Source organism: Myzus persicae, unplaced genomic scaffold (genome assembly GCF_001856785.1).
Source record: "Myzus persicae strain clone G006 unplaced genomic scaffold, MPER_G0061.0, whole genome shotgun sequence".
NCBI classification, from domain to species: domain Eukaryota; kingdom Metazoa; phylum Arthropoda; class Insecta; order Hemiptera; family Aphididae; genus Myzus; species Myzus persicae.
In genome coordinates, this window is record NW_019100691.1 from 1,323,426 (window position 1) to 1,331,410 (window position 7,985).

Consider the following 7,985-nt stretch of genomic DNA (forward strand, 5'->3'; position numbering starts at 1 on the left):
AAATTAAATTATTCATTCAATATTCTAATAAATAATAATATATAATATGCAGGGTGCATGTTGCGCGTGTAACGTAAGAAATTGAATCGAAACGGAAGTACATAAAACCATTTATTTTTTTCACAACTATGTATTTAAGGAAGTGAATAATACCGTCAACAAAAGAACCTCATGAAAATAAATTTGAAAAGGTCAGCCATTGTCACAGTGTTTCATGCACAACGTAGTTGTCAGTATTAAATGGATGTGTGAATTACAATTTTTATTTTCGCAAATCTGAACAAATTGAGATATGTCAAAATCCATATAAAACAATAATAGACATAACTATTTAAAAAGTTGAATCATTAATTTTTATTCAGGACCTATTCGAATATTTATGTGAATATTATAATTTAGCAAGGGGAGGGGGCGTGTTTGTACCTGTACAAATACTGACTGGTAGATACACTAACAGTATGTTTCAATATTTGTTAAAATAATTTTCAAACATTTCAGTATTTATTTTTATCGCTTCATCATCAGTAAATAATATTCTTTTTTATCATGGCACCCCGCTAAAAAACTAAAACATACGTGGTTTATAATGTGGGAGCACAGCATTTTTCTGTAATTATTTTAAAAAGGTTAATTGTATTTGACTATTTTGGATTACATAAATGGTACAACATTTAAGCCTATTTACTTGTTGTACTAAAGCACAATTAATTTATTAGTTTTAAACTCAGTTTTCTATACTTTCATTCAGCAGATAAATTATAAATAATGAATACGACAGGTTCAATATAAATACATTCTATGACATTGAAATATCATATTGAATAATTGTTTAACTCTAAATAACAATATAATTAATGTGCCTAATATAGACTACCTCTACCGGCTCAACCCAAATATTCAATATTACTGTTCAAACCGGATATCATAATATTAGCTATAATAGAGTCCTACATTATGTCGTACGCAATAAAACGTATACAAGAATGGCTATTATTTATCTCTGGAAAAAAAAAACCCAGCACTTTAAGTTTAAACATATACCGAAACTGTATAAAATCTTAACATATTATTTACAACATCTTGCAGTCGAGATCGAAGATAAAACGCGTGTTCGCTGCTTATATCACATCAGACCAAAGTACCGAACGCGGTTTGACTTGTTGTAATACGTCTGGGCGCCAATCCTATGGAGGCAACAATGAGTTCCATCTTGATGTTTATACGTAATAATCTAATACTATTATATTCCTCGGTTTTATGCACCGCCATATAACAAAATGTAAAATCATCGGGACCCACGACCGATCGACAAATCGAATTTGAATAATGTTTTTTTTTCTAAATTGAACTTTATGAAAAAAAAAACTTCATAACGACCCTTTTTAACATTATTTTGTTATTCATGATTTGTCGAGTCGAATGAAAGATGAGTTGACCAAGTTTATGTTTGCACAAAATTGGAATATCCAACGCACATTTCGTTTGCAATAGAGCATTTCAGTCGTGGTTTTTCGTAAATTAATTGTTCATTGAGATTAATTTATCTAGACTTTAGAAACTGAAAAACAATAATGATCTTAATAAGACCTAAATAATTGCATTTGAAACAAATCAAATACGTTATATTTTACTGCCCAATATAATATAAACAAAGAAATTGTATAAGATATGCAGATGCCTACTTCAAAATTACTTAATAGTATAATAAATTCCAAAGAATACTCACCTCCATTTTTACCTTAAGTAATTAATTTATTAAAATTCTGATTTTTGAAATTTCTAAATATACTCAAAGAACCTATTTTTTCAATCATTGAATTTTTTTGTATTACTTAAGGGGGGTCATTTGGCTTGTATCTCCACAGGACACTCCTTAAGTAGCACAAAAAATCTCAAGAACTTTAAAATATGATCTTCAAGTACGTATATTTCAAAATTCCAAAAATCAGATTTTAAATTACTGTGTTATTGAAGAAAAAAAGGGTGAACATGCCTGGTGAATCACACTGTATACACTATACATACCTAGCTAATATGCGTCTCCAAACATATAACCTACAATATTTCAAGGTTATATAATTATACTTGATCATATATTTTTGTTAATTATTAATTTATTTTGAAGTGTTTTCACGTACACGTGTACTTATAAATTATGCATTAAGATTATTTTCAATTTAAACTACAATAATTTAAAAATGTTTAGCCAGAAATTTCATTCAACTTTGTGGTTTAGTAATGGCCGCTTTATATCAATTTGTATACCTATATTACACCACAAACTGATAGGTAATATTAAGTAAAACTATGAAGTACCTAATACGCAAATTGTTCAACTTATTTTTCTACTCTTTCTCTCTCTCTCTCTCTCTCACACATATAATATTTTTATAATCGTTCCATTATTTTTAAAAACATTATTATTTATTTGCAACGTTAAAAGTACCAGGGGAAAATAATAATAACAAGACATTCGACGAATATTCAGCCACGTGCTTCCACGTGTACACACAGTTCAATATTTTGCTATTTACGAAATCTGATAAATTATAATAAGACACCTTGAGGTTTGCACGTATTTACGAGAGTCAACCGAAAACGAAATTCCACAATAGAACATTAACACGAACCAATGCTCGTGAAACGTGATTTGTAGTTGGGTTAATGAAGATCCTTTATGATCCAATGACGTCAATGTACCTATATTAGTCGATTTCTCCTTTTCTTCGCCGTTGAAGTATAATTTTACTATTATATTATAGATGTCTGCATACCACCTAACCTCTGCAAACGTATCAACGTATTGTATTCACTTATAACATATACATACGTACAGCGAAGAGAAATAAATTTGGTTATCATCAAAGTGCATTAAATGTTATGATTCGGTCCAAAAATTATGAATAATGAAACATAAACATATAGACTAATATATCTATCGAGAAAATAGAGTAAATTCGTTTGTATGATAATTAGATAGGTAAACGAAAATGAAAAAAAAACAATATAAAATGTATCTTAAATGTCGGTACGCTTCTATCCATTAAACTTCTCTTTTCGTGCAGTTTTAATATAAAATTTGAAACGATTTTTAATGAATATGAAAATTGTATAATTTTGATCCAATATACTCAAACGTACAACGGTCCTCTTAACGGATCCCACCTTCATAATGAAATAAATCTTTAATACACACCATTTGACGTGTCGTATTAATGTCGATAAACTTGATTAATTATTAGTTAAGTAAATGTAATCTAGACACATAGTGTTAAAATGTAGTATTATATAATATCAACATTAATTTACAATAGGAAAACTATCATTTGGGATTAACTGCTCGAGAAGACAAACACAAAAGTATTAATGTTTAGTTTATTGGTTCGATGCAAAATATTTACTAAGCTTGCATATGCTATTGACGACATGGTTTAACAATATATTATCGTTCATACAAATCACTTTAATTAATTATCAATTATCATTTGTCATTAAAAGTTGGACATAATAAGTACCATCAAAGTAGATTAAAAACGTGCGTGAATAGAGCATAGATTTTTTTTAAATGTTATATTAGAATATTATTATTGAGAAGGTTTCTCAACTATAATATTAACTGTTAATTGCATGTACATATTTTTATAAGTCTTGGAATTCGTATTTAAAAACCTAGGAAAATCTACTAATAATAAATATATTTTCACACGAATTATACATTTGTACTGATTAAAATTGTATTTTACAGATTAGATACTTTTTTAAGAACATTTTAATAGTGTAAACTGTTGAGATTCTGGATTAGTCCTAGAGCTGCATCAAAGTTATGAGGTATGTTGATCTATGGCACATTGGCGGAATTCTGTCATAATTATGTGTTTGAAATGTTTGAGTGTTAATATCATTCCGAAAATGTGTCATATCGATTGATCATTTTTTGCTATTAAAAATCAATTCGTTAATCGATTATTAGTGTGCATTTTGTGTCCAATACTTTTTGTATGTTTATCATGGTATTTCTTCTTTTCTTAGTGTTTCGTCATTATTGACTATTGGATTCAGCCACATAGTTTTGATTAAAAATCAATTTAGATAGAAACATAATGTACATAACATGTATATTGTATATTATAGGTAGGTACATTGTACAAATCAACATTTATAATTTTTAAAGGAAATACAAAAGTAGTTAATTTAATAATACTTAAAAACTACGTTTTTGATACTTTATCATCTTGTTTTATATTAGAATCATTTAATACTCCATATCATTGTTAGTTTATAGTAGTAATGTAAATATTTAGCATACATCTAAGCTAAATACAATAAAATGAAGTCATTATCATACTCATCCCAATTCAAACAAACCTCTGCAGAAAACTCAGAATAAACGTCATTATCTATTTATTAACTGGCGAGTTTATTTAGAAAATTTACTTTTATTGACACTAGACTTCGATGGATACAGCAAGTAGAGCCAAGTAAATATTTCAATCTTTTGAGAAAGCTATCTGAACAAATATTTTGGAATTTTGCCTTCAATTGTGCCCTCAAACGTATTATTTTACTATCATGAATACCTTCTTCGCATTATATTCGATATACCTCATTTTTTTAAAGGCTTAATTTTTTTAATTTAATACAATTTGTAAAATACGAAATATTATTCAATTTTCGACATTTCCAAGGATATTTAACTATACAAAATATCAATGTTTCTTTCAGGTACTGAAAATGAGAAAATTTGTAGAATAGAAAAAAAATCAAATTGTCATAGGTATGACAAATGTAAATTCTATACCACGGCGAATCACCAACAATAGATAAAAGATACATCTAATAAGAGTCAATTAAATTATAATTTAATAATGTGATATTGTGTAAATAAAATAATACATATTATAATTGCCCCTCCGATTTTTTCAAATGCCCCCCGAAGAAAATTGTCTGAAAGAAACACTGCAAAATATTATGGTTGTGCCTAAAATGTCAGTTATTTGTATATTATGTCTTAATTATAGAAACTTATGGTACCTGTTTATATGCAATACCACTTTGTATCATAACCCAGACTCCATAATTCTCCGAAAAAACTTTAACTAAAAATAAATGATTTCTGTTTTCTCCAAACAAAATATACAACACTTTAAGGAACTATGTTTTTTTATTGTTATAGCAAATTACATTTGTGAAAATTTCCAACAATAATATTGATAGAAATTATTATTTTTTACTCTGTTTTTTTTTTCATTGAGAGTTTATTGAAAAGAATCAAAACACTCAAAACACTCTCACCGCAACAAGCAAATCCAAACTTATCCCAGTAATTTATTTACCCTTGTTCAAGTAACAAACAGCTGTGATCTGCTGACATATTGAAAGAAAAATAAACTTTATGTATTAGGTATTTTCACACTCTTATAATAATATTTTGATAAATACATCGGAATACCTACACCTTACATAAAGTAAGAGACACAAAAACTGTTATCTGAAATTGAAGACTTAACAGTGACAAATTCGTCTATTTTTAATAGAAGTGACGTCGCGTGTCACGTTATTTGAGTTTGACGGTAACAGATGCATGTAAAAAAAATAGTAGGTAGACATTCATCTCATAAAGTCGTGTTTTAGAACGGTTGTGTACCGATGGTTGTTTTTGATTCTGTATAATATACCCATTTCTGGTTAAAAACAAGTAATATATAACTTTATTTTTAAAAATATATTTTATCAACCATAAAATAATATGCTATATGTGCGCAATAAGGAAACTAAATAATATAACAAAATAAAGTAGGAACAGGGTTTTTTTTAAACTGAATAATCGAAACAACATCCAGGTTGATGGTACCATCAATATTGTAAATAAAATTGATTTTCAACGTGTGCATAATAATATAGAGTAGATACTTAGGTACATAGTATTCCTTATCAACTATAGCTAGTATGGTTGTCTGCCTGATTTATGTTTAAAATATAAATTTTCAATTTTTAATAAAATCATAATCGTTTAAATGATAGACAACTGAATAAATACTTTTAATTTTAAATTGATCCTACCTTTTAATCATTTTTATCGTAGATGGAACGTTTCACTTTTTTTTTGTTAAACAAAACATACCGAATTATGTTTAGCCATAAAATATAATAAAATACAGAAAACTTTTTGCAATCATAATAAGAATAATTATTTTATCATCTATAACTAATTGCAATCCTATATAATATTATAAATAAAAAAGAATTTGATTTTTATGAGTTGAAACAAAAGCCATGTGTGATAAGTCAATAACCATCCTATAACGACCTTTATCAATTGAAATACGAAGCTACAAACTCTTCCGACTCTCAAGGAATCTTTTGATATAACTTCAAATGAATTATGTCCAGTAGTTTTTGAGACTATAGAGTACAAAGAATCATTAATTTTTGTATACATAGAGAGAATAAATTGTTTTTAATTTAAAATGCCATATTTTATTAAAATACTCGAGTGGTGTCCAAAATAATATGTAATGATATGGTAATAACATGTCGACAGAAACGACAGCAATGGTTTAATATATAAATATTTTATACGAATAAATTTAACAGATTTTCACCGTCAAATTGGCAAATTAACATTAAAAAAAGGCTTAAAAATGTGTAAGTAAAGGTATGTATGTATGTAATAAAGATTTCACTTTGATAAATTTAAAATAAAATAATTTTTTTTAAGAGGTATTTAGCGAAAATAAGAAAAATCAAATCATCGTAGCAGAGCTAAGAAACTAACGAGAGAATAGCTGTACGAATAGTTTTCTATCCTGTTAGGAAAATTGATTTTAGTAAGTGTTTCAACAAAAACGTATTGTCAAAATAAAACAAAAATTATTGGGGTGAAAGGTGTAACCATTGATTCTCACCAGCATTTATTTTCACTCCAATGATGATTAGATACACATTCATCACACTTGAAAGGATTGGAAATAGATAGTAAAAAAATAGCCTTTTAGAACAAAAAAAAAACAGAGGATATTATATTTTGATTTCACGCTCTTCCGCGTAAATTTTTAATGTCCCTCCACTGTTTGCAGTTTATCTACAGTTAGTGTAACTGCCAGTGTAGGTATACGAAAATCGAGCAACAGCGCAATGTTAAACGAACTCGAACTAACATTTTAGTATTCGATTTCCGAGTAAAACACAAAACTAGAATAATACAGACGAATTGAAACGACCAGTGTAGTTGGATGCTTCCATATAACATTCATAAAATACCATCATGTCTGCATCGTACGAATCTTTTCCAAATATTATATTACAGGTTTTTACCGTTAATGCGTCGCCATTGCCTAACCATTGACCAAAATGGTCGAAAATAAAAAGTGGTGAAGTAAACATTTGTAATAATATAGAATACTAGAATATCTAGAAAACTAGACTCAAATTTGACATGTTATGGTACTTGTATAGGTACGTTCTTTTATCGACAAGTAAAAATGGTCAAATGGAAGGTATTTAAAACAAATAAACACCTATTTAAATCTAACGATTTTACGATAAATTGTATTAGTCAATTGACTATAAATAGAAAAAAAAACAATTGTTATGAATTATCCAATCCAAAAGATCTAATAATTTGCCAAAAAAAAAGTATGAATCGAACGACAAAACTATGCATTCATTACTATACCTATTCGGACAAAAAACATCTGCATTTATATTATATTAAATATGACGCGTCTTGCGGTGCTCTAACGACGACAACGAGATTTGATGGATTTGCCCGAGATGCATCATCTTGTGCGGTAATGGATAGCTCCGATACATATTAAATTGTACGAAATAAAAAAACCTAACGAACTTGAACACGTAAGTCTTCCTTAGTTTGTCCGCACATTAACCACACAACACCGCTGCCGACTGGCTAATCAAATATTATTGATTATAATTATTACTGTTTTGGCCGTATATATATGTATACTCGTGAATGAATAATACGC